Source organism: Linepithema humile, chromosome 3, assembly GCF_040581485.1.
Source record: "Linepithema humile isolate Giens D197 chromosome 3, Lhum_UNIL_v1.0, whole genome shotgun sequence".
Taxonomy (NCBI): Eukaryota; Metazoa; Arthropoda; class Insecta; order Hymenoptera; family Formicidae; genus Linepithema; species Linepithema humile.
In genome coordinates this window covers 22969161-22996697 of record NC_090130.1, presented here as the reverse complement: position 1 = coordinate 22996697, position 27537 = coordinate 22969161, and the positions used below count along the sequence as shown (strand labels likewise).

Genomic DNA, 27537 nt, shown 5'->3' with positions numbered 1-27537 from the left:
TTCCGATACATTACTTCTACTCTGACCCGGGATTTATCGATCCTCGACCGAGAAAGAAGCTTTTTTAGCAGCGGCCACGTTTCGTATCACGCGACACGCAACAAGAAGATAAAAAGAAGTGCAAACTTTCGGTTCGTAAAATATCACGTATTCGAAAATAAAGATCAGAATATATGCCGTCGCCATATCCGATTAGTTACTGCCTGAGAATTGTAGAGCTTAAAACTATACACGCAAAAGGTTTGCTCATACATGCGCGAACTTCCATAAAGCTTTTTAATCCAAATTTTTTTTCCCACGCTATCAGCATCCAGATCCTTTTGATCTTATGCGAGAGAGATGCTCGAAACGGCATAGCCTCGAGATGAAAGATATGTAGATGGAGAATAACGTCGAGCCGTGAGCAGGCAGGTATTGTAGGTTGGATTCTAAAAGATGTAAATAAGGGCGATAACAGCTTCGGGATAGTGAAATACTTTCGTGGTGAAAATCTCGGAAAATCGCAGAGAATTGGAGCGAATAAGAGAGGTCCCCGGGAAACCACTGTCTCGGCGTAATATTCCCTTTTCAACGCGCGAAACGTTTATCGATGAACCGCGCGCTCGCTTCGACGTACGAAAAGTCTATGTCAGACATGTGCATTCAATGCTTATATTATGAAGCCGTGTGGATCGACTGGAGGTGGGATCGACGTCCTTTTATACTGAACGTTTTCTCGCGCGAACACAAGTTTCCCGAACTTTATGTTCGCAACGCTTGCACGCGATCTTTTTATAATAATATCACGAAATAGAGTAACGTTTTAAAGATAGATGCTTAACTACGAATTTATAAACAGTGAATTAATTAGGGAAAAAGTAAATTAATTTAAAAAATAAATTGTATTAAAGAATAAAAAGATCGAGGAGAAATAAATTTAAGAAAATGTATCGAATGAATAGAGATTTACCAGAAATAATGTAATATATATCAACTTATCTTCTTTTCAAATTGCACACATCAAGAAAACATATCGTAAAATATATTGCAGGCATATATCGCGAGCTTACTGAACATAGTAATATCTGCTAACAAATGTCGGCCGCTATTATTATAAGCGCCTCGCATAAATCTTACGTCTAATCGACGCATCGCAATCTAACGTTACTTAATGACGAACACCGAGATTTCGATGGAAAAACAGAGTGACTTGACTTTTTTTCCCCGAGACGCTCGATGGTTTACTCGCCCTCGCGGACAATGACGGTCGATCTTATTCACGCAGCCGCGGCGGCAAATAATTAGCGAGACAAACGGGCGAAATTACTCGGCCGCCGACAGGAAATAAATCAGGCGTTCTTCACCCCGTGAAAATGCAAGATGGCTCAGACGGAAAAGCGAGGGGAAGCAGGTGAAGCTGAGGAAGTGTAAAAGGAGCAGAGAGCGGAGGTGGTGGCGCCGGTACGGCAGGACCGGATAGATACTGGGCAAGAAGAGGGAGCCTAATGAAATAAGGGTTGTTAATGAGAGGCTGAGGGAATAAATACCGTCTTTCGCCTCGAACCACCCCTCGAGATTATGCCGATACATTCATCCGCAGCGTTCGTTGATTCGCTGTTCTCTTACGATGTGATCATTTCATTGAAAACGAGAAATAAAATTTCTCAGAGAAATCCCGTGCTTTGTGCGAGAAATAACAGACAAGCATAAGTAAGATACAATCATGATCGCGAGAGCGATTTTCACGCATGCGTATGCGACGCTGCAAAAACAAAATCTCATTGTACGAGAAAGCAGTCTAATAAGACTGCACTTCATTACCGGGCGGTATAAAGCGTTTTATATTCAAAACGCAATGTTCGTGCAAGTTATCACGCCTACGGTCAAAGAGGAAAAACAGGGGCGGGCGCATGCCGAGTGCTGTTTACTTTTTACCAACGGAGAGAGAGAGAGAGCATTGTATCACGGGAAATATCATGATTTATGGAACTTGGAGTAACCTTTACCGGGCTTTATCGAAAAGCCATTATAACACCGTGGATTTATATAGTTACCTTAGATATTTACTAATGTTCATTGGACATTTATCGGCGCCACAGATGTTGCTGACCTAAAACTAATATTAACAAAGCGTTATCTGCGATCGCGAATCTTGTAAAAGCAATAGTTGGATCTTGCGTGACATTCCGCATTTTAACCCGACGTGTATCTCTCTGTCTCACACGACTGTTTTTCTCATTAAATATTTACGACCAATTTGAATAAAGTACACACACGCCATTTATCATATTTAAAAGTATCTGATACTTAGATTGTTTGAGCATGGAGAATGACATGCAATGCAATTTTATGAAGAACGATGTAAATTATTTATCATTTTAAATTTCAACTACGCTATATTTTCTTTACATCCTTCCTTTTATACATGTAGAATACGTTCTTGTATTTATATATGTAGAATTCTCTTCTCTAGTTTAATGTAATGATTATACATTTATTATTTAACGCTATATTTCATTCAGCCATTTTGTGCTGAAATATTAATTTCGTGAGACAGTTCCCAATAAAATTTAAATTAAATACGAATTTAATTTAAAATGAAATTTAAATTAAATTTAATAAAAGACTCAATCTTTTATTTGTAGAAAATTTGTGTACGTATTAAATTATAAATATTCGAAATATCATTATGTGTGAAAATATCCCGAATTATCAGCTACAAAAATACGTTTGATATAAAGAGAGATTTAATTAATGTTGATTTCTACGTCGTATGTTGAATTTATCTTTACATCTAATTAGATTGTCCATTAGATTCTCGATTGATTCGTGAATTTATTCTATATAACTTTATATATGCAGGAAACGGGAAAAGATAGAGCGCTTCGAATGACGTAGCGCAATGAAGAAAAATTTTGTTAATTAAAAGCGAGTACAATCTTCGCGTTTGTCTGTCCTCCCGAGACTAAGTTAATACATTTCCTTCGTTCATCTCCGCTGTTCGCGAAAAGTTTCGTAAAACTTGCCGGCAATAAAGCCGGTACTGTTTCTGAAAACCCTTTAGCTCGCCATTGGCTCCAAGAGCGATACGCTCTTGAGTCGTTATTACGTCGGTGTGGACGTTCCCGTTTTCGCCATCGCCGTCAACAACTACTACGGCGACGCCGGAAGAAGGAAAACGAGAAAGAACGTCATTGAAAATAATGAGACCTTAAACAGTTTCGTAGTGCGGACATGGCGCAAGTTTCCGCACTACGGAGGCACGCAACCAGCCACAAAAGTCTCTCGCCGCAAACTCGATTATTAAAATCGAAAGTAGTCCCTGAAAATGGCCGGGGTTAGTCGGTTTATCGTGAAAAAGTTGCTACTTCGTTCACCGTTCGGCAAAACCATCGGAGCATACCAAAATTGCCGGGTGAGAACTTCCAAAGTATCGATAATAATTTCGCGAACTCGCGAGATCGACGTGGGAAGTGGCGAAAGTTACACGCTCGAGATCGAGTTCCGGAGTGGTAGCACATCGAAGTCGCCGTGTCGCGCAGCATTCGGAGAACGTGCGCGACTGACTTTTGGCACGTCTCCATAATTGATTCCTCTCTCGAAATCAGCGCGTCAACGGCAGCACGAAGAGGGCTCATTACCGCTCGCTTTTATCTCTTCGCTTCGAGACCAAGTTTTCCCTATTACTTTCGCGCCAAGTACAACCGTGGCTTCTTTCGCATAAAACGTGGTTTGCTTTTCACAGCAAAGATCATCACGAAAGTGTAAAGTTATGCGATCTCGTACTTTTACACCCCTCGTTTTCAGAGTACGCGTCATGGACGGGCAATAGCGTACATCGTTCGTCATGATCAAACCAACGACAAAAGCAACAGTGTTTCTCGCGAGATCGCGATAAAAATATATTTTTTCAACGTGTATTTTTTGAAACAAGTTCTGTCGAATCTAAATTTTGTGCAACGTTGTTAAACAGAAATTTAGAATAATTAATGAAATACGATTGTTAGAGACTTTTTTTCGTTGATAATGAATCATTTTAATTATTCGACCGAAAATATTTCACTAAATTTAGTATTTTCATATTCAACTTTTTTTATCGGATTTTTAACTCTGTTCTCATTTATATTCTCTATTTTCGAGCATTTAATAATTCAAACATTAGTACGCGTAATGAATGCTAAATGAGCGAGAGTGTTTCGGAGAATCATTGATTTGTGAATTAAGTTTGAGAGTAGTTTGGAAATAGCTCCGAGATAAACTATTTTTTGGTTTGCCATTCTATCGAGTTTAGAACGCAGCTACAACTTTTCTATTGAATTTCAACGCTGTCAGTTTCGAAGCTATTATTACTATCTCCTCGGCGGTTATTTCGGCGGTCGTTGTTGGGAATAAAATCGGCATTATGAACTTTCCGACGCGATCGAGTTTATTAAGGCGAGTCAGTCTCTCTCGCTGCTTAGTAATATCCCACTTCCAGCGGAACACGTACCTATTCCGCCGAGGAACCAAATCAGACAATCGAAAGACGTCCGCCGCGATTACGCCTCGATGAAACTTTGACAATTCGGCGGTATCTCTGCCTTGAAGGATCCATAAAGTCTGAAGAGGTCTGGAAAAGCTACGTTGTGAGAGCCATGGAAAAGAGACGCGAGGGAACGGGTTGCAGGTGGAACGAGAGATACGGTGGCGGCGCGGAGTGGAACGGGATGGAAAAGGAAAAGGGCGAGAGGGGGGGGGGGGGGGGGGGCGGCAGGAGAGAAAGATTGTCCGAGAGAGGATAAAAGCGAGCGCGAGCACTGAGAGAAAACACGTGGGATTTCTTGAGGCATGTCGGTCGGTGGCGAATCGAGCAAGTTTCCCGAGTTGGCTTTCCCAACCAGCCAGCGCCGAAAGATGGCTGGTGATGGTGACCCCGCTGAAAGTTGAGAGAATTTCTCGCGTTCTCACTCCTTCCGCCGCCGCCACCGCCGCCACCGCCGCCGCCGCCGCCGTCGCTGCCTATGTATCCCGAGCTTTCCGCTTGTCTTCGCACTTCGAAGGAAGCACGAGAACTCGCGTCTCGTGTCGATTCAGCCGCGTGTCGGTGAATTCATATCCCGGCTTTACCCTCGCCGGAGTTTTTCGCGAACGTGAACGACACGGAGATGCATACAGTATCTCCGGTCAACCTTTCTGCGACGAATTCTACATAAACGACTGAAAAATGTATTGAAAGAATGGTCCCCACATGGAGAAAGGACGAAAGTTGCCTGGTTCGCGAACGAGATATTATCGAGTTGTCACTACAGATGTTCCGACATCGCGAGTACGATATAATGGAAAATAACAATGCTCTTAGCGCAGCTCTTGTGTAATGCTACGCGGAACGCGAAGTAGTTTGCTCGCAGCTTATCTTCTCGTTGGGAAATGACACAAATCTTAGTTTCCGTGATACGCGGTTTTATCGTGTACGAGCAGACAGCAGAAACGACCGGAACATGTAAGATATGAAATAGAGAAGGCAACGCGTTAGATGAGGTGCTTCGGGTTATCTTTTTGATATAAGATTTACGTAATATACTGGATGTTTCAGCTGCAATAGAAATACGTTCTCCGAAAAGTTCAAAAACTATGTTACAGGCGTAGATCTTAAATATCTTCACGCACGCGACGGAAGCTCGTGATATTTTGCCTGCTGAATATTGTTGGAAACGAGGCGGAACGGTAAATAGCGAAACCTCAAGACAAGCCCCGCGCGCCAGATTCACCGTAATTAACGCGAGATTCATACGCGGCGAGTATCGCCGCGTGGTGTAAAAGCTCCTCGTTATCTCTGTCGACGACGATTCTCGTCACGTTCAACTTCGTCATCCGCGCGCGCGCGCGCGCGCACCCCCTCCGCCCGCGCCAGCCATTGTTAAAACAGTGGCCGCGTTTTCTCCGCGATTCACGTCGTCGTGTCGCGCGCGAATTTTGCACAGATTCCAGGCGCGCGTTACCCTTCCGCCGCGTCTCCCTTTACAGTCCCCATGCGTTAAAATTCACTCCCCGGGTAGAGAGAGTAGTGGCAACCTTACCGCCCCGGGGCGTCGCTTCCTTCCATTATGCATTCCTTACTATTGTTGTTACGTTGCACCGCGCCGTGCCGGTGCACGCCCGCGTAGAGTAGAGTGCTTCTGAAACAGGTAATTTCAATGAATTACTGCAACGCTTTGGTGTTGCCAGTACCATCGGTACACTTCCGCGGCCTCTGTATACGCGTTTCTAGGTGGCGGAGTGTGTCCCGGGGCGTTACGGGCGGCGCGACGCTTCCTGGATATTACGCGGATCTACTTGTCAAGCATTAACGTGTCTCAACTAGTGAAGTTTTGCCAGCTAAAGATTCGGCGAGTGGAAACGTGGCGAGACCGGTATCCGTGTAGATTGCTGAAAACTAGGGGAGATGGTATCATATGCGTCATTCCGAAAGTCACATCCGAGAGCGACGCGGAGGATACAAATTGCACGACGCAAGCTCTTTGCTTCTCGACGATTACTGCTGATAATTTTATCGCAGTCTGCGCGACTTAATAATTTCTCGAAAATTTATCGAGCGATACACGCGAGAAGATAAAAAAGAAAAGTCAACATATAAAAAATTCTATTATGATCCACTTTTATCTTTGTAAATAGTTCATTGTGTATTCTTAGAGTGTATTTTTCGAAGGGAAAACTGAGACTTCTTTATACGAGACAGCAAACACGCCCACGCGAGAAAAAAATATAAATCGGCGCAGGAGAGATTAAATTTTTATTCACGTAATTCTGCTGATGGGCGCACAAACCACTGTCGCATTTCGCCGCGAAAGACTTTAATTATGAGAATAAAATTAATTTACGGTATCACATGTACGAGCAATTTCAGAAATGCGCGCCGGCTTACCTTGAATATCGCGATGTCGCTTTTCTCTCGTTTTTGCCGCTATTTAGGTATAATCACAACACCGTGCTGCATATGTATCGAAGGGATCCTTTGAACGTGCGCGATCTGTACCGCAATATTATTCGAGAACAGTATGGTCGCTGTCGATTATTCTGTGCCATCACGTGCGGTAATTACAGGAGTATTAGGGAGGTTTTTCTTCCCTGCTTGCACGCCCATTGCTGTTCGTCGTTTAATTTTCTAAATGGAACAGTCTGCGACAACGCCACGCTTTATTTTGTATTCCGCTATGCTTTCCGTGCGCTATTTTCTTCGAAGCATAATTGAACGCCAATCCAATCGTTCCCAATCATTTGAACGTTACCACTACGAAAGAAGCGCATATCAAATATATCTTTCAAATTATTTTCCGTTCTCTCTCTTAATAAAATTCAATTTGCGCGACTTACGTGTGTGTTAATAATTCTTCCATAAAATTCTATTTCAAAAGTTCGCTGTGTGTTTCAAAAGTTCCAATCATTAATTTATGTTATGAAAGTGCGATTATCTCTCTTCGCGAAGAGAAGCACAGTTACTTTTTGCGCCATTATCTTTAATGAACTATATCACATATACAAATAGCTTGGTTTGTGTTTTGAGCCTGATGCACGGGACCTCGATATACCGAATAGATATCTTTTTTTTTTACCTGTTTTACATAGCAGATGCATGCGGACGATATTGCTTTCCAAGGATTGAAATTAGCCCCCGAATGACACAGATGTCGGAGAATGCATCATCGATGCATACGTGTCGTTGAATAAAAGTCAGCACGAGCCCGTGCTGTACGTGATAAAAGTGAAAAAAGAGCGTATTTCGTATTCATCAAATCAGCATAGAGCAGCGCCGGTAAAACGTTGAAAAACTAAATCTGCCCCTTTTTTTATATGCACATCGAATTATATTATTTTGAAAGCACGCTCGCCGTATTTTACGCAGCTCGATCGTAGAACCAAGAGAATATATAAATTACTTCGATATAATTAATTAACCAACCGGTTTTTGATCGCGTACTTCACGGTGAATTACTTTCGACAAGCGCAGACTTTTTGAGTTTGCCACGATGCGCTTCCGCTGAATTATGAATGCGTTCATTTAGGCTATTGTCACAGCACTTTTAAACTTGATATTCCTAACGAGCGAATTTATGCTGAATCTTAACTTGGCGAAAATGAGAAGGAAATCTATCATTTTCTAACAATTTAATTAGAATTCTTCCTGACTAAACGAAGAGCAAATCAAGAAAGAACCGATTATTAATTGATTATCGTGACGAAAGTTGTGCAAGAGCGAAAGGGCTGCATATTAAATAAATACGAAGAAGTTGAACGATAAAGGAACGCTCGGAAACGGGCGATGCGCTGAATTTATGATCGGACGAAAACTCCCCCGTGTATATCTTTCTCGCGCAGCGCGTCTTAAGGAAAATATCATTGTTTCATTGTTTGAATGAAGTTTTAATCGATTTACATCGATGGATCTGTAAAACTTACTTCGCAGCCTATTATTTGTTATTTGGTTGTACCGCGTTGGATTTTTAATCGACACGAGAAATAAGCAACACAAAGTTCCGCGTGTCACGCTTTCAAACTTTCAAGGGAACGGTCTATAATCTTCGGAGGTCGGGGAAACTCTTTTTTTTTTCTCCACTGTCATTAAAACTTTAAGGCCTGCACGGAGATCGGCCGGCGTAATTAAAGCACACTTACCCGAGATGTTCATTAAAGGCGAGGAGTTAAAGTGCATTTCATCAAAAGTTGGTGAATGTTTCGCAGTGACATCGCCTTTGTATACCCAACCTCTACCTTCGCGAGTTATCCTGTAAATAAGAAAAGCGCTGTATATATTGTATTTTTAGGTTCATCATTTTGTGTCAGTAAATTCGATAAATACTTTAGATTTGGTTTAATTGGAATATTTATTCAACACGCTCTTCTGCATCAGCATACATTTATTCCATCATTATCTATTTTTTAAATGCAATAATTTTGTAGGTATATTGCATCTAACATTTTTTGCGATATTTTAACAAAATTAACTTAAATCTACATATTAAAACATGTAAGGCTATTAAACTTGAACGTAATAACTGCACGCAAAACACGAGCAAAGAAATAAGATCGAGAAAAATGCATGAGTTAAAGAGCCGGGTTCTATTTGCAGCGCGATTTAAATATATTTATGAAAAGGTTGAGAGAATTGTTTTACTGTGCTGTATTTTCAAGCCTTATATCCACCTTCGATATTAGTATAATAAAAAGGAAAAGATACGGCGCTGCTTTAAAAGATAACGCCGAGTATGTCACTTATTGTTAGTACATGATTATTCTGACATTACCTGATGCAGTGAAAATTTAACCCAAATGCAAATGCATGACCACACTCCAATACGAATATACATTTGCATCGCAAGTTTTGCTTAATGATCTTTAATTTACATTTCCCCATTTTTCACGTTATCAAATTTACTTTTTGTACCTGCTCATAATTATTAAAAGATTATCTTCGCAAAGATATCTTTAGGGAAAAATGCATTTTTATTATTTATTTTGTCACATATTTTTTTCTTTTGAAACCTATGTTAGTTTAACGAAATCATCACTCGTTACTGCAAAAATCCCATTGCTAAAAATTATTCCATCAATATTTCGAATCGCAATAACAATATCGGGACAGTAACACGAATTTTGCATGTGATTTTGCAAATATCGACAGCGAAATATTACAACGATGATAACTTAAACGAATTAATCATGCAAGAAAAAGCGGATAAAGCGCCAATAAAAGACCCTCCGTTCAGAGAAAAAGATACGTATGATGCTGTTAAATAAAGCATTTTTTTTTCTTTGGATTAAACTCGGCGCATTTAAGTGCAATAAATCCCGACCTTTTCCATCGCCCAGCGCAAAGCTTCGCTAACCCAAATAAAGTATTACGCGTGAGTAATTCGGTGCGGCAGCTCCCGTGCGTCGTAATCTCTTAAAGCTAAACGGCTCGCAATTGATTTCCAGACAAATTGTCCGCCACTCAAGTCGTCTTGAGTGCAGTCTTAACGGCCAATTATATTTCGGATTTATCCGCGATAACTACGAAGTGCACCGCTCCTATCCGCCATCGTCGGACGCGACGAGAGCGCCCGCTCCTGACCCGGAATATATTCGCGGCATTTCCGGCACGTGCGCTACGTACGGGATTTATGCACGTCGTCCATTTGCCTGCCAGATTTAAGTTCTGACTCGCGTGTCCCGGGATCAGATGGCCGGCGGGTCGGATATCACCGGTAAAGAACGGCGCCCGGATGCTGAGAGCCAAATCGCGCCGGGAAATTACGCGATCCGTCGTCCTTCTGGCCCCGCGCCGCAGGAAATAGTTGTTAGAACGGCCATTTCCTGTGTTGCCGAGAAAAATTAAGCGATTTCGGAGGAGGGTGGAATCTTCTTCGGTCGCCGGTTAAAATTCCCGGCACGGTCTAACGGTCGATTTATTTCAATGCTCTCCTCCTGTCGGAAGCTTAATAGAAAGCTCGCCTCGCGATCTTAATGGATTTTCTTTGTGTGTTCGATTGCACTTCGTTCCTCGTTCGCGCGTTCCAGCGCGAATAATTTCGCATAAGCCCAGACGACGCAAACGCTTCCTTGTCATCAGAAAATACTCGACGCCGTATTCGAGCTCTCCGTGAAATTATCGTGAATAGAACGATTCTCTTCGGAAATCGGTAACTCGGAAGAAAAGTACACACTTATACCTACCTTCTCGACTATAAACGAGTACGAGTTACTGTGAGAAATTATCGTTATAGAAATCAAATTTGGTTGGAATATCTCGTAATCGTTTAACCGATATATCGCGACGCCCAAAACAATAAGCAGAACCGTATAAATACCGATGAAGCAACCGAGATTTGAATACATAATATACGAAGCGATATATCACGGTGTTCGTATTTGCAGAAAAAGTTTGCGAAGCAATGCAACGATGGAGAGAGAGGTAATTAACGAGAGTATCCGCGAAGTTTAAAACCAATTACGTAATGCCGCGTGTAATAGCACAGCGTCGCCGTCGTAGAGAGCACAGCGCCGTAATAAAATAATAATAACGGTCGAACAGAGAACAATGCGGGGCGAAAGTTACCTCGCGTCGTAAATTCGTAACAAGCCCGGAGAGAGCTCCGTCGCAATTTTACACACGCATCATTCCGAATAAAAGTTGCGTTTACGCGGCGCTTTCTCCGCAATCTGCGTCCGAATTGGGAATAACTAGGCTGCGCGACGCGTCCCGCGTCACCCCGAGGGGAGCGTAAAACATTCCGGCATTAAACATGTAGGACGAACGATGACGCTAAATCTTCCTGAGACGTTATACGACTTAAACCACCGCCGCCACCGCCATCGCCGCTCTCCTCTCGCTTCTCGTTTCGCTTTCCGTTCCGAACCCCCCTCGACGTCGATTTCTCGGTTTAACCGCAACGTGCCGCACTTGCCGTAGCATTCTATCCCATCTCGTCGTCCTTCTGCCAGCCACCCTCACTCGCCTCCCTCAGCCACTCTTCCTTCATCCTACCGTTCCGACACTCTTTTCTCGCGCTGTTCGACGATCCTCTCGAGATTTACTGCCTACTGTTGGCTGTTCCTTGTTCTCCTCTCGCATACCGCGAATCTTTCCATTCTCTTTCTCTTTCTCGCTCTCGTCCACTTTTCTCTTTGCAGAGCGTCGCAATTCCACGTCTGCCAATTTTGATTTATATCCACGCGATCGCGTATACGTACCGGTTACGACTTGTACGCCGCCGTTAGACGGATCGCGACTCTTCCGGGCCTCGGGCGTCCATCTTTCCTAATACGTCGCCGTATCCCGGGCGTCTCGATACTTCGTGCTCGATGGCGCGCGACGCACGTTCGATTCGCGCGCCCCATGAAATTCCGAAGAGTCTGCAGGAGGATGCGATATTAACCCCGGGACCGCAGGATAGCGTACGGACGATGGACCGATACGCCGCGTTCGCCCCTGGCCATCGAACGAAATTACGAACGGACCTTCCATCCACTCGTCCTGATTTATCGTTTTTCTTTTCAAACTGCGATAACGCATCGGTTTATATATCGGCTGCGGCACAGCTCAAGTTTATATAGGAGATTTATGTGGTATTACTCGGGGAAGCGCTGCGTGAGAGAGCAATTTTTGTGTATTTAGAGTGACGGTGCGAGTGTTGAGTCTCGATAACGCGCGTAAAATGCATTCAGCGAGACAATGTGTACAAATTGAAGACAAAAAATAATGTAGAAATTACAAGCGCGCGCCAGATGCGTATTATGCATATCGCGAGTGGCACGAGTTCTGTTTGCGAGTTGTGCGACGTGCTGCAGCGACGTTATTGTTAATATGTCGTTCATATACCCGTTCATTCATTGTATCTTCATTCCCAACATTGCAGAACGTGAATCACGAAATATATTGTACATGTGACGTCGCATCAGCTACTTTCGCGATGAAACGGTGAAATGCATCGATAAAAGTGCAAAACGCGGTATGTGCGACGTATTAATTCGTATCTCTCTTCCCGCACGTTGTAGCATTAACGTTATTATCTACGCCCGCAAGTTCCTTCCGCCAAGACGACGGCTGGGTGTCGGAAGAAGTTTACGGCAAGGGGGAGCTAATTCGCAGCAATAATTCCGCCCGCCTTAACCGCCGACGCCTGAATGCGGTTTAACAGGATGTATAAGCGTCTCTTACCCCTGTTTGCGCCGCGGAAGGATTAAGACTAAAGACGGAGTGGCGGCGCCGGTAGCGTCGACTGAGAAAAGACATTTAACAGATAGGACATTCCCCGTCCTCGTTTGCCCCGAGAAGGCAAAGATGCATTCTCTCGAGATATCGATCTGTACGTGTACTTGTACCCTGGTGAACACGCACATCATGTCTCTGAAATGAACGGTGGCAAACATAACTTTATTCCCCGTATAACTTGCAATTTATTTTTGACGGAGATCTCAAGAAATTAAGTATTTTGATATAGCAAGAGAAACTCGTGAATTTAGAATTCGCGACGCGAAAATAGATAATTGAGAGCTATTCGTTTTCCATAAAAAATGAACTTCGAGATCTTCTTTCCTTCGACCACTGCAATTCAATTTCGTTAATTTATTCAGAAAGCTTTTCGTTACCGAGAATAAATGTCGATCAATAAACGACGTCGGATTATCCACTCGATCATACACGTACAATCTAATTTTCGTAACGAACGCCTCGGGTAATAACTTTCTGTATCTAGGGTGTAGGACGTTCTTGCGGATTCCGCCGATTCGCCCGACCAAGCTGACCTCCCGATCGATGATCAATAACCTCCAGTAGAGGTGCGGGGCGTCCGACCTCACGTGTACATTCACCGTATCACGCAGCCATAACTTGCGCGCGGTAATTGCTTCGCTAGAGACGATTGTCGTCGTTATGGTAATATTCCTGTCGGCCGGACATGTGCTCCAATCATCTCTCGTGCACTTAACTCCTCCAAACGTATAATCGCTTGCACTAATAGCAATCGACGAAACTGCCAATTATCAGTGAATACTCTTCGTGCGTACCATTTGGGCTGAGTTCGGCTACGGTGCTCGAGATGCTCGAAATTTCGCCTCGGGCCGTCTTTGCCGAGAAAAGAGATGTTTGAGCTGATATTGGGCCTTCACGATGCGCGCTCCTATATCGATTCGTAAACACAGTTTTTTTTTCTGGAAAATAACTTCCTTTGGCTAGGATGTATTATCATTCGCAACGATATGTAGTTACAAGGAGCGTAATTATTACTCCGAAATTTCATAGGAAAATATAATTTCTCTATCGTGCCGAACTTTATCGCACTGAACCTGTTCGACCGTATAATAATGCTAAACATAGGTTAGCAGATCGAAATTACTTAACGAGATTATCGAAAAATGTCATAAATTTTCATTTTATTATATGTTCTTCGATATAAAATTATTCAGTTTTTGGAAATAATATTATTACTATAATGTGATCTGAATATACACTGAATGTGTAATGTGTGTCAAAAATTACTTTTTGAAAAGACTTTTGATAGGAGCTTTGTTTACTTGTTACATGCGCACGAGCTTGCACTCATAATTATGTTACTGCTAGGTTTTGTGTTACATTTTATATACATGAACACATTTTTACATGCACTACCTGCATTACTTGATAAAAATAAAATATTTGTAAAACTGTGTCATTTGAAGAGAGAAACGAAATACATTCAGTAACGAAACCAACGTGCTTTTCAAAGTTTGCTTTATCCGACCTCAGAAAGTTTGCTGCCTAGAATGGCACTGTAATTTAACTAACAATTACTCGTGGTCTGTCCTTTAAGCTGATTCCTCAATACACGCACAGTTACTAACACTAATTAATCCAACTAATTACCTAGGCGATTTGTTCGCGAAATTCATGTTCCACAAAACACGAATACTTATATAAAAACAATGTTATACTTTCCTTTTCTACACTAATATATTTAAACAAAAATGGTTAAAGTTATATAAATCTTGTTACCATATATATAATCACAGAAATTCCTTTTTTGATTTTTGAATCATAAAAAGATGGAAAAATTGAAACACATGACAACAAATTCGAAAGTTGAAACATCAAATAAGCAATTTTTTCAGGACGAAAATTCAGATGAAATGCGTATGTTCACGATATCTTTTAGGTAAAACTTTACTTCATTTCGCATTACCTAGCAGTGCATAGTGATCTTTGAGTCTACGGAATAGGTTTATAGATCAATGTATAGTACCATAATTCTGGTATGGATGATGCAGTCGAGGGACTGGGACGGGTTAACAAGTTGATTCCACCGGGGAAGTGACATTATCAGTCACAAATTATAGCACGCGGCTGAAACCGAACTTGTCACCCTTCGCGGATTTGGAGGCCTCCGTTACTTCCCCGCCCTTGCTTAACTGACATTGATGTACGCATGGTTAAGTGTGCTTGATTGTGGCGCGCATGAAATTGCGATTTATAATTTGCCGCAAACATTGCAATACATTTTACCCTATTGTTTCACATAATGGCAGAGAAATGTCGACAAATATCGGTATTCTTGTAAAACAAATACGCAAATAACGACATGAGCAAAAAATAATAAATTATAAATAAAAAAGCATTTTTCGGTTAATGTATTATAAAATTATTTAATATTCTCGAATTTAAAATACACTATCTTTTTCATTATCAAAGTGATGCTATATGTACGAATTAAACAAATTATATAAATTAATTATTATGAATTCAAATAAAAATTATATTATACAAATTATTACAAATAAATTAATACGATAATACATATAAAATAATAGAAATTATTCTTGCTAATACGATTATTTTCCGGAAAAAGTACAGTCAAATTACGGCTGTTAATTTATGTGTCATTAAATTAGTAGAAAAAGAGACGCTTGCGATTATACGTAAGTCAACAAACTTCCGTCCTTATCGCCTTTATACAATCTTCGTGGAGTATCAAACCGCAGACGCTCTTATCGCTCGAACATAATTCATGCTACAAGAGGTTAAACGAAATCTACATATCGAACGCGCCATAGTCAATTAAAGCCAATTGCGGAAATTTACATAGCATCGGAAGCTGAAGATTTAACTAACCTCATTACAAGGATCCAAGAGCGACTTTAATTTCTTTTGTTACGTTGCTTGTCCATGACAATTTTCTGGAATTTTACTGTTTTAGAAAATTAAAGAAATAAATTGCGAACAAAGAATAGAGCTTTCTCTTTGTATTTTCATTGAAAAGAACAGGAAAAAAAACAGAAAATGAGGAACAAAAAGAGCCAAGGTAAATGAGAACATATATGTATATTGAAGCAAATTTTTCTTACGGCAGAAGACAGAAATCAAGAAAAGTGTACGTTTTTCACGCACCAGATCTTTACAGTATTCATACGCGAATAATGTAACCAGCAATGTTTTCTCTCTCTGTCATTTTTTCTATTAATCTATTTATTATTTACAGTATATCGCACATTTCAATCTATAAAAGATAATACTCGATATTATTTCTTTTGACGTGCACAGCTATCCATTCTTACAAGACATAAGAATGGCGCGAAATTTTCTCAAATATATTAGCGCGATGAAATTTGCATAAAGATAATTAAAGTGTATATCGTTGAGAAAGTTCACACACAAAGATTCAGATAGATGCGTATAAGCATCTTTTCGCGTCTCGGTGAAGACGCGTAGGATGCATCCGTTGAACGGAAAAAGGATACGACGCAAAGGGAAGCGCGTCGTCAAAAGAAAGAGTGGGTTTTCTAAGAGCAGCGGAAATGGAACGCCTATCATGCCCATTATAATGTCGAATCCAGGAGCAGCAGGTTATCGCAGATATCTGTAAAGGAGGGACTGTCTAGGCTGCGGATAGAACTAAAGGGGAAGAGAAAGAACATCGACTTTTTAAAGCTACCATTCTAGCCAACTCGAACATCGTTGATATATCTTCGAGGTGTTTCTTAGTGCCTTCTTCGCGGTGTTATCGAGTTTCTTCTCACGGATATCCGCGAATACGATTTCGATCGGGGGATTTCGAAACTTCGATATCGCGATTCCCGCCACGCGGAAATCCCGCGCAATGCTGACAACGCGCGAGGTGCTACGTGCGAGGTGAAATGAAATTATCAAGCGGAAATAACAATAACGGATACGAGCGTGGTTAGGGACGAGGAGACAGCGGCGTCCGTAATAATCCGATGATCGATACACTGACTATTCGTCATTCGGCCACGGAGCTACGGTTATCGCCGACGCCGGTAATCGGTAGCCGGTGTTCCCTATTAACCTTTGGTGCTCAAAAGGGATTATACATGAACTAATGCCCTCGGGACAGGGAAGTAGCACATACGAGTTACCTTTGTCTATTTGCTTTTCATCTTGCGCTTTTGATGCGGAAATTCCGGAAAGATGTGCTCGCGAAAAGAGAGCTTCCGAACGCGCCGACTATATTCATTCCAAATTATTCGCTCCACCGTAATAAGCGGATAGGAGCTACACATTTTTTTCTTTTTCTCCTCCCTAAGAAATATCTGTATATTGAATAATATGATTGCATTTGTATAGCTTTTGTATAGTATTTTATTGGCGTTTTATTATATAATCGCGAATTCACATTTTACAGCGTACTATTGGCTTTAGCGTTTCCTGCGCCATTTGCGGTACTTGGTCTTTTTGTTCAATCGTATCCGCTATATAACATGCTTTTCTTACTCGTTCTCGAATCCTCACGCTGAGAGATATACCGAGATCCCTCTACTATCCGCGGGCGATTCGGGAAGAAACAGACGGCGGAGGGTGAAAGTACGCTCGCGCGATGTATCGCCTCGGTATAATGGCCGTTGGTGCCTTCTTTCAACCACTGGAAGGCTTCTCCTTTGTGTCACCACTGCTGAAGAGCACCTCTCCATACCTCCTCATTTCATCCCGTATCTTCTCTTTCTCGTCGACCTCGAGGCGAATTTGTGAGCTTAACTCTAACGGGAACCCGCCCTTTAGATCATTCCAACGCGTTCTTATGTTTTCGCTCCGTTTGATATACAGTCGAAAAGCTCGTCCCTCCTTTACCTTTGCCCTCTGTTTGGCATGTTTCTCTTCCCTTCTTCCTCGGTTGGATGCGGTGACTCAAGCCGGGCGTAGCCATTCCGATTTTGTTTCCCGTCAGCTCCATGTCGAGGATTCCTACTACTGGAACTCTCACGCTTTACAGCTTCTCCACCGCAGTAATGGATATTTCTCGAAATAAGTCACTGAAGATTTAAGTGCAATTCCTTGATTACATGCTGTATTGCGAGCAACGAAATAATCAGAACAACTTTATTTATGTTTCTGTACTTTTTTTTACATATTTTGTTTCTTGCGTGACTTAATTTTCCGAATAAACTTGATAAGTTGAATTGATTATTGTTGTAGCGAGGATGATAAATCACGCGATTGCAGCAATACTTGAATGCACGACGCGATACTTAAATAATATATTATCCGACTGAAATGAAGCATGATAAGTTACGCGATATCGCAAACAATAATAGCTACAGGCGTGAAAAAGTAACGTGCAAATAACGGTAGTTGCTTCCAACGATTTATGGATTTGTAATTATTTGCGAGAATAACGGTAATCCGCGATGTCGATGAATGGTGACCGTGTCTTCCGCTAAGAAGCTGGGAATTTCCACTGCAGACACGAACAGACGAAATCTGTACTTTCGTCGTGTAATTTGAAATTTACGAGCCTTGGCCGACAGCCAGCATGAGTAAGGCGTCCGGTTACACCGGCGTGCGGCCTCCACTGTGCGGCCTGCAACTTTGTTCCATCGCAGTGTCTCCTTTCTTTTTCTGTCTCCGCCACCTACTGGGCTACGAAATTATCGAGGTATCAGGCTCGAGCCGAGCTTTGCGGTCGCTCCTTTAATTTCATCCTGTCGGCCGCTTTTTACGAGCCTGTAACACGGAGCTGCCGGGCTCGCTCGCCGCGTTTTTTGAGCATTCCCCATTTCGGTTCGCGTCGCTCGGTGTTCACGCACCTGCTGTAAATCAAAACAAGTCGTACTTTCTTGTTAGAAGGGACGCGCGAACGAACGTTCGTTCGTTACTAACAGACGTCGCCGCTCCTATCGCCCCTCTCGCCGTCTCCCTTTCGCACCGCATTCTGCCCGATATCGTAATAATTCCGCGGATAAAATGGAAGCGCCGCAGCGGCATTTCAGTTATAACACATGAAGGATGCGATTAAGCCGATGGGGGAAGACTTATGACTTTTCTTGTCAGTATCTCGGAGGATGCACGAGCGCCGCGTGTGATAAATGACTCTGACACGCGAGCCGTCTGAGTATGAAAATGGCGCGTCTTCCTCTCTTGATCGATTCAATGTTCATTCCGTGTTTTCTTATTGCAATATACTTGCGCAATGTGCTCGCAACAAAGTGGAAATACCATTTGTCGAGATGCGTTATCGCGTCGCGAATGGAGAAGTCGCGTCGTTTGCCTCGCGTCGATTTAATTCGACGCGGCAAAATTCGTATATACGATGCAGCCGATGCAACGCTTTCCACGTTCATCCAACGGTGCGTGTTTGTGTCGCCTGGCGAACGATAACGTTTGATTTGCTCGCGTTTGTGTAACATATAACGCGGATCTCGGTGATCGGTTGCGAGAGACTCTCAGAATCGGAGATCGAGACATCAGTCGCGAGAGTGGAGTGTACGGAAAACAATGGGTGATCTTACCTCCGGAGCGTGGCAATGCATACTCGCGCGGGAAACTACGTATTTGGCGCGCATTGTGCATCCTCGGCGATGCGCGGTGATCTTCCACGAGCGTCTTCGGAAAGTCAATAGGTTCTCTCCAGACGAAACCGCAGGAGGAATCGATCAACGTTCCACCCACTCTCTGTCTTTGCCGAGAGTCTATCCCCTCGGTTCGTTGTTCCAAGCACAAACGCCACCCTTTAGCCATCGTATCCTACTCTCACTTCCCCCCTCTTCCTCCTCCATCTTCGACGTCGCCTCAATGGATGAGCAGACACGAGTCTCTTTCGAAGAACATTGTACGTACGACGCGGGATCTTGTTCTCAAGACCCATCAAGGATCTATTCCGACGGTCTCAGATTGCGACTGAAAAGTAGTGGGCGAATCTCGGGTAACGAAAAGTCTCTTCGTCTTTCAAGAAAATAATTAAACAGAATAAGGGCGCAGATTGATAGACTTCTTTGCGATAAAAAGCGTGCGCATAGGATGTCATCTCTTTGGCCCGACAAAGAAATGCGCTTCTGATCAAATTTAGAGTTTAATAGTCGAAGCGAACTTGGTTTTCATCGCATAAAATCATATTTTTTCTGAATATGCAGAGAAAAGAGAAATAATTAATGTGCTATAATTTGATTTGACGTAATTACCGTGCCGTTCTCAAATGTCGAGAGGTGCTAAAACGAATTGTAGGATTCGTAAGTATATAACCGCTCTTATAAAATTTCTTGCGAAGATACGATCGATGTAGCACCATCGCCCGCGAAAGAATCGCGCCGCGAACTTTATCCGATATACGGCAATCTAAAAATAAACGACGACGGATGCTATAAGAGCGGAGGAAAAAAGATACAGTAGAACGATGAATGGAAGTAAGACTGAATTCCTCTATCTGCAGCATCCTCGATGAAGGTATATAAGAGTCGATCGAAGGATCCCGCCTCTTATTTTTCATCCCGAGCGACCTCTTCCACCTACCTTACGGACCCTTGACGGACCTGTCCAGCTCCCACGAAGGCACTTCAACTCCAATTTCACCCTATTCCTCGTTCGTGAATGAACGCGCGAATACCTCCCTGACGTCTGACAGGATCGTAGAACGAATCCAGCCATCCGTTAGAAACTTAATCAAAACTACCTAGACTTTGGATGCAGTTTGAGCATGCCCGATGTGATGAACGTCGCGGTAGTTTTCACGTCGTTCTCGTAATTAGCAATCTGTTATTCCAACCTATACACCATTATAACTACCCGCGTGCGGCCCCGAAAACTTTCCTGAATTACGGCGTGACATTTTTATGCGCCTGATAAGCCGAGCGTCGCCGAAACATATTCGCGGCAGCGAGTGTATAATTGCAGTTACGCAAAATCATAGAGTTTGAAACTTTTGCAAGTGACATATTGACTATTATTTAACACTTTACATTATCTCTCTTTCTTGAACACACTCCGCTAGCTCTGCGTTCCTCGCTCAACGTTTTGTATTTCTAGCGTATTTTCATTGATCAAAAACAGTTATTAACTCAAAGTTGCGATCACCTGGCTGTGATTACCGGGTATGAAAGAGGCCTTTGGGATGTGACTTCCAGAGGTCATTTTACGATAGCGCCTCGTGCACGGCTTTCCATGCGAACTTTGATCATCGTTTGTAAGGTTATTGCAGTGACTCGGCACGTTCTACCATCTATCGGGGGCGCATCTTGTATTCGCGATGCTTCCCTCGCTTTCGTTATGCCGCAAAGGTACGAGTATGAATCGAGCCGGGGAAGAAATGCACCGGTACACGTAAACGACGCCTTGGATTATTTGTATTTCACGCCAGAATGACAATGAACAATTACAATAACTATAAAACGCGTAAAAAGGAAAATTGAAAACAGATTTATAAGACTGTTGAAGTAAAAATATTATCTTTCGCAATATAAATGATATGAAATTGTCAATTAAATTAATCTATAGATTGTGCATGATCTCTACTAACTGACGTCACAATTCTATTCGAAGATTATGAAAAAGAAAATTTTGTGGACAATAATTTGACGAAAATAGTTCTTGTGAAACGTGATCGTGACTAATATTTCACGATACGAAAACGAATAAATATCGTACGTTAAAAAAAAAATCCGTAGCAATGTTCCGTCGATTGCTACACTACCCTAATATCGATCGAGATATTCGACATTGAGATTTCCTCTCGTCTGTCGCATCACGGATAGACGAGACCTTCCATTGCGGCGAGACTAGAGCTATTACGGAGAAGAATAGAGCGCAGTAGAAAGAGGCGGTATAAGGCCGGCGGAGGTGAGAGAGGTAAAAGAAAGAAGCAGAATAAACACAGAGAGTGCGCGTTTGCCGGGTAGTAATTCCATTCATAGCCGGGATGTGGCGGCGATAGCGTCGCAGGCGCACAAGTTGCACAGTCTCTATTTGTTTGCTGGAATCATTGCCCCGAGCCTCTCTCGCGTTGCGGGCCTTTTCACACGCGATAGCCTTTCCACGTCAGCCACCTTCGGCAGTATAGCCACCGGTGCATTCCCGCTTTTAATAAACCACCTCATGCAAGAAAAATGAATGGAAAGAGCGTGCCGCCGGTTTTAATACGAAACAAAACACGTATAATGCAATTAAAATACACCATTTGTGAAGAAATAAATCCTGAATATTAAATCCGAATATTCAATCCTGCGCGTTGCAAATACAGCTATCTTACATAATTGCGTTATTGTATGTAGACAAATTCCTGTATTGTTCAATATTTTCGATTTTCTATAAAATGAACTTGCATAATGGCTAATTCACTCACAAAACACATTGACGAAACTTGAGAGAGAAAGAAAATTCAAAAAATATACTGAAAGAATTCCGAAGATTCATACTTGATACAGAATCGATATCTGACTTTCTTTATGGCAAGAAAATTTGCATCGCGAGTTGTCGAGACAGCCAGAAGAATAACAAAAATGGTTTTCTTTCACTTGAATTTTTTTCTCGAAACACAACAGAAATGACGTTAAGATCGATTTGTTCAGCTGTCATTTTTGTCGTATTTATAATGATAAGATATTATACAAAGCATAAAGCAAAACGCATCGGTGAAACTCCATCCACGAAGTCCGTAACTCACGTAGATACCGATAACCGAAGGTTAGACATTTCCATGAGAATAATACATTCAATATTATTTTCTTTCTATCTTCTTGAAAATTTACATTTTCACCTACTTGTACATAAATACTTTTATATTCTCACGTTTTTAATTTTTTTATATTGTTGTCGAATGGTATAATTTATAGCACGATCAAGAGTGCTACATCGAATCGATTTTCGCATATTATTACATTAATGAAATGCCTCAAATAATATGAAATAATAAAATACTGTAAAACTTTACAGCTTCCGTGAAAAAAAGATGACGTGATAAAAAGACCGGTAGTTTCTCAAGAAGCGAATGCAATAAGTATTCTGAGTAGATGAAGAGAAGAATAGGGAAGGCGATAAAAAAAAAAAAAAAGAAACCGCGGAACGCGAACGAGAGACGGTACATGAAAATGATATTATTCCCGGAAATCCTCGAAGCAGTCCGCTCGGAACCGCGAGAAAAGAATGATTTCTCCCGGCGGTGAGTGATCCTTACTTTCGCCTCGCTCTTATATGTACGATATTATACGTACGGTAGTGGACGATCCGCGGAAAAAGAAACTCCGTTCGTGAAACGCACAAGGATAAGGAAAGTATTTATTATATAACCAAACCGCCCTTTCGAAGGGACATCACGTAGACGCGAGGTTATTGTTTCCAGCGGATCCAGCCTTTTACCGCGTGACGAGAATTCTTGACCGGAAGAGACCGCGTATTAGAATTCGCGAGCAATGGGACGAGGCCACATGGCCCGAATATCCCGAGGATTCCGTAAATCGATTCAGTCAGTGGCTTACGAACCGTCGAAATCTAATTTTACAGACGACGTTACTTTTTGCTCTATATGAATTAATCATGTTTTTTTTTATTTTCGTGTTGTAGATTAATTCTCAATAACAGTTCTCTTTCTTCCGATATTAATCTGTACTTATAAATCGAGAGAATTATGTCACTCTTGAGACTCTACGTTTATGACTTTATTATTTATCTTCAAGAAGTAATTGAATTATCGAATTTGCCTCCAAATGCATAGTATACAGAAAATGTGGAAATGTGTATTTAAAACGTAAAGGAATTAGCGTTGCCTTATTAAATTAAAGAAATTGTCTTAAGAATAAACAAACGGATGTTCCAAAAATAAGTGATAAACTTAAACCGTATAATTCGATTTGTTAACAGACGAGAGCAAAACTTGATGCAATAACTTTATTTGTGCTAGCAACGTGTTATTTCATTGCACTATTTTAGTTATCACTTTGACATCATTACAAAATTGTTGTTTCCGTTGCGCATCAAAGTCTGACTATAAGTTATTTTTAACAAAACAGACTGTGTTACTACAGAAAACAACAGTTTCTACAATACCAACAATATCAAAAGAACACAAGATAAAAGCAGGATAGTTCACTTTTCCGCGCATAATTTTTTTCGTTTAAAGATCGAATTTAGAAATCAATGACGCAGTACTTGACAATAATTTTGACAATACTCATTTATACACGTTTAATTTTTTCTCAACCCGACAGTTATGTCAGTGATGATTTATATTCAAATGCGGCCACACACACATGCATACGTCTCGTGCTCGTGCGCGCACGAATACACCGGTCGGGACGGAGTAATTACGCGCGGATAATTACTCGAAGAACGCGAAACGCGCCAAGTACGTGGAAATTGTGGAATGTCGCGCTGATATAGAATCTGCCGGCTTTCAGGAAACTACTCTGATTTCTGGCACATTGTGTCGCGAGCCGTTTTTTTCACTTCGATGGTTTCCTTCCTGCCCTCCTTCCATAACATCTCCCTTTCTCGCGCTTTTGTCACTGGCATATACAATTTCTCGGTGGTGTCGACGTGGTGGGTTTCGTGCACCGGCGGGGGGGGAGGGGGGGGGTGCAAAGAGAAGGCACCAGCCGAGACACGAACGCGGTGAAAGAGAGAATGAAAAGCGATCGACGAGGGTAATTAATTTTCACGAAGGCAGGGTCGCGTTGAGAGCGGTCTCTTCGTCCCTCAAGAGAATTATCGTCTAAGTGCTGATAGTTCGGAAAGTTCGACGTGCTTCAAACTTCCGTACGGCCGTACATCGCCCCGCTGCATAAGGGCCAATCATCTCCCGGAATGCATTCACCCGATAAAAGCGCCGCTGCTGGTCGTAAACCAGCCGATATTTTAATGCCTTGTTGCGTGTAAAACGTCGGATATCGATGAAGATCAAACGTGGATGCTGTTTATGATCTACATCGGCGCGAATCTAAATTATCGATTGCGTGCAATCGACATTTATTAATCGTTTGACTGCTGTCTGAGCAGGCCACTAGAACTTTGGCATCTCTGGATATAACTCGAATACGAGATCAGTGTACATCTGGGGCGCGCGCGTTTCGCTGCAATTCGTGCCGCCTGTCACAAAATTCTAATCGCTTTCGGAAATGCCGTTTTCACTTTGAGTGCCCGCTCCTTGTTTCCTCCTTCTTTGCTCTGAACTTTTTGAGTGCTCTGTGCGCCACGCCGTGAATATCGCGCGCTAGAGAACTTGAGCCACGAAACGCCTTGAAACTAACCGCAAGACGTTTCGCATCCCTTTCCCGCTCGTTGCGGGAAAGTGCACGTCGCTCTTATTGAGAGTTTCCACGGCGATCTAATGCGTCGCAACAGCTATATGACACGACTCTAAAGCGAAGCGAATGCAGGTGCAGCTGATGCAACCGCGATACGTTCACGGTGGAGCCTCGCTATTTTATGGCTCTTTTTGCGCATATCGTTGTTACACAACCGGAATGTATGAGAGCAAAAAACGTATGAATCAAATGTAAAATATAATGCAGACAGACAAATGTGTAAATAACGTTACTGTATCTCATTATCAATGTTAATTATAAGTTAATGCTGTTACTATTATTAACGTTTAATCTATGTTACAACAAAAGCTGTAAAACCAAAGTGTGCGTTCCCGTGGCGTGCAAACAAATTAATGTATGCACTTTAATTAAATCTAGCGTACCAAAGCGTGCATCTAGCGGAACCAACCGCGATCGAATGTCAGCTTTAATTAGTAAATTAACAAAATTGAAATACGGAATATGCCCCTCGCTGGGGCATTGAATTTTATGATAGCGTAGCAAAATAGATATTATACAGTGGATCATATAATCCAAAAAGCTGTCAAATTAAACATTAAACTTCTGCGTAACGCAGCAGTAGAATATTTTCGATGCGGATCATTACAGGGAAAGCAGAACATTTAGCTATCGCTGTAATTATTAAACCAATACACAATAATCGCTTATTAATTTGCGCATTAGCGTGTCAACGCACTCTGATACATATGATGCATTTTTCATCGGTATTTTTGTCTCTAATTAATGCATATAGATTATATCCCAATTAAGCAATTTCGTGTGATATATTTGTCATATTAAGAAGATGACTGGCAGTGAAACGAAATAGTCTGTGCGCAATTTGCGCCATCACTTCCTTATCTCTTAATTTTAGAAGAATTTAATTGTTATTGATTTTAAATTATTGCGCAAATTTAATTTTTAATTACGCCACAATTGATGCAAGTAATCCAATTTCATATTCAATTATATTCTATTTAATGTAAATTGGAAAATTAAAAATTAAACTAGGAAATTTATACGAAATTGATTTAAATTCAATATTAAAAGTAAATTTGATCATTATACAGGCTGGTCTATACTTGATACAAATAAAACTGCACAAAACTATCACGGCGCTTATATTAGCGAGAATACATTTTTATCGACAATATCGGAATCGTTCATATACGTGTGTGCCTTCGCCTGATATGCGGAATGAACCGAGTACCCGCTAGATGTGCACAGACGTTGTACATCACTCACAAACGGCCTTTAAAATTGGCAAGCCAGTCTTTCGTCCTGCGGTAACCCTGATGGCTTCGGTGAACGGCTATAGGAAAGGCATTTGTATGCAGAGGACATACGGCGCAGGACGTTCCCTCGGGCGAGATCGTTCTACGGTTACGATCTGGCACCTTCCACTCGCCCTTACCCTTTTATTCATCATCCTTCCTCTCTCGCGGCATCTTTTTTTCGCCCTGTCAAGAGTGAACGTCTATTCAACTCATAAGTAATCTCGAACGAAAAATTGTAATCAAGCAAGCGTGGATGTTGCTGGTTATCGAGAGTCATTTGTAGCTAACGACGCACTGAAAGATTGCATAGAATATTCAATGTTCTCAGTGTTCTTTCTAGAATGTTAAATAATTAAAACAGTTGGAAGCGTGTATATTTATATATTTTTATCATCTAATAAAAAAAAATATGAAAACGAATATACCTCGATATAAGAGTGTAAAGTATAATTGTATCAAGTTCCTCATCTTCAATGTTAATCGAACAACTGATACTATTAATGTGATCTTGAATAATAAATAAACTGATATAAATTGGTAATATGATAAATAAACTAATATAAATAAAAATTATTGCTATTCGGAAAAAAATTACAGGTCGATTTTGTAAGAAATTGATCAAATTTTAATTACTTCGTTGTTATCCACCCCTCATGAGAACATTAATGAGACCCTTAACGATCCCATTAACGGCACTTTCTCCCTTCGCTCTTAACAGAGAAAATCTCCGGAATCTAAGAGAATACTCGTGAACAAGGGGAGAATGGAAAAAGTGCGAGCACGTGCAATAGCAGGTACTTGGTGCCAGACAAAGGACCAAATATACACAAAAGTAATGAGAAGAGCGGAAGGCAGATTTTCACACTGAGGGCGAAAGCGTGAAGTGTCGTAAACGATAAAGAACTTCATTATTCATTTAATGGTAACTTTACGTGCACCAAAATTGACCATGCAAATGCGAAAGAAACAACAACGAAAATAAATGGCGAGTCGAGTTTATAAAATACAATTCGCAGAATTCCTAAAACATCAAAATGTATATTTTATTCAATTTTAGACACTGAAAGTTTATATTATAACATTTGATAGCATTTTAAAATTTATATTTTCTTTATGCGCGTGTGTAACGCGCGCAATGTTCTAGTTTACTCAAAATATATATGTCACTTGTAATTTGCTCATTAATTTTATTATAATTACTTTTTACGACACTTTTAACTAATTCTTTTTCACTACATATAATTGTGATACGTTTTTTTCATTATGTGAAATTTAT

At 41.4% G+C, this 27537-nt stretch overlaps 1 protein-coding gene and 1 long non-coding RNA gene across 6 annotated transcripts in view; one reads left to right on the top strand and one right to left on the bottom strand.

Moving 5' to 3' along the window:
• The window catches only part of LOC105668719 (synaptogenesis protein syg-1), a 259826-nt gene that overhangs the window by 144802 nt on the left and 87487 nt on the right, over positions 1–27537 (top strand). The window lies entirely within an intron of this gene.
• LOC105668725 (uncharacterized) overlaps positions 1–27537 on the bottom strand; it is a 129069-nt gene that overhangs the window by 57761 nt on the left and 43771 nt on the right. Inside the window, exon 2 of the long non-coding RNA XR_010889353.1 lies at positions 8629–8738. This is a non-coding gene — a long non-coding RNA (uncharacterized lncRNA). The remainder of the gene's footprint in view (positions 1–8628; positions 8739–27537) is intronic.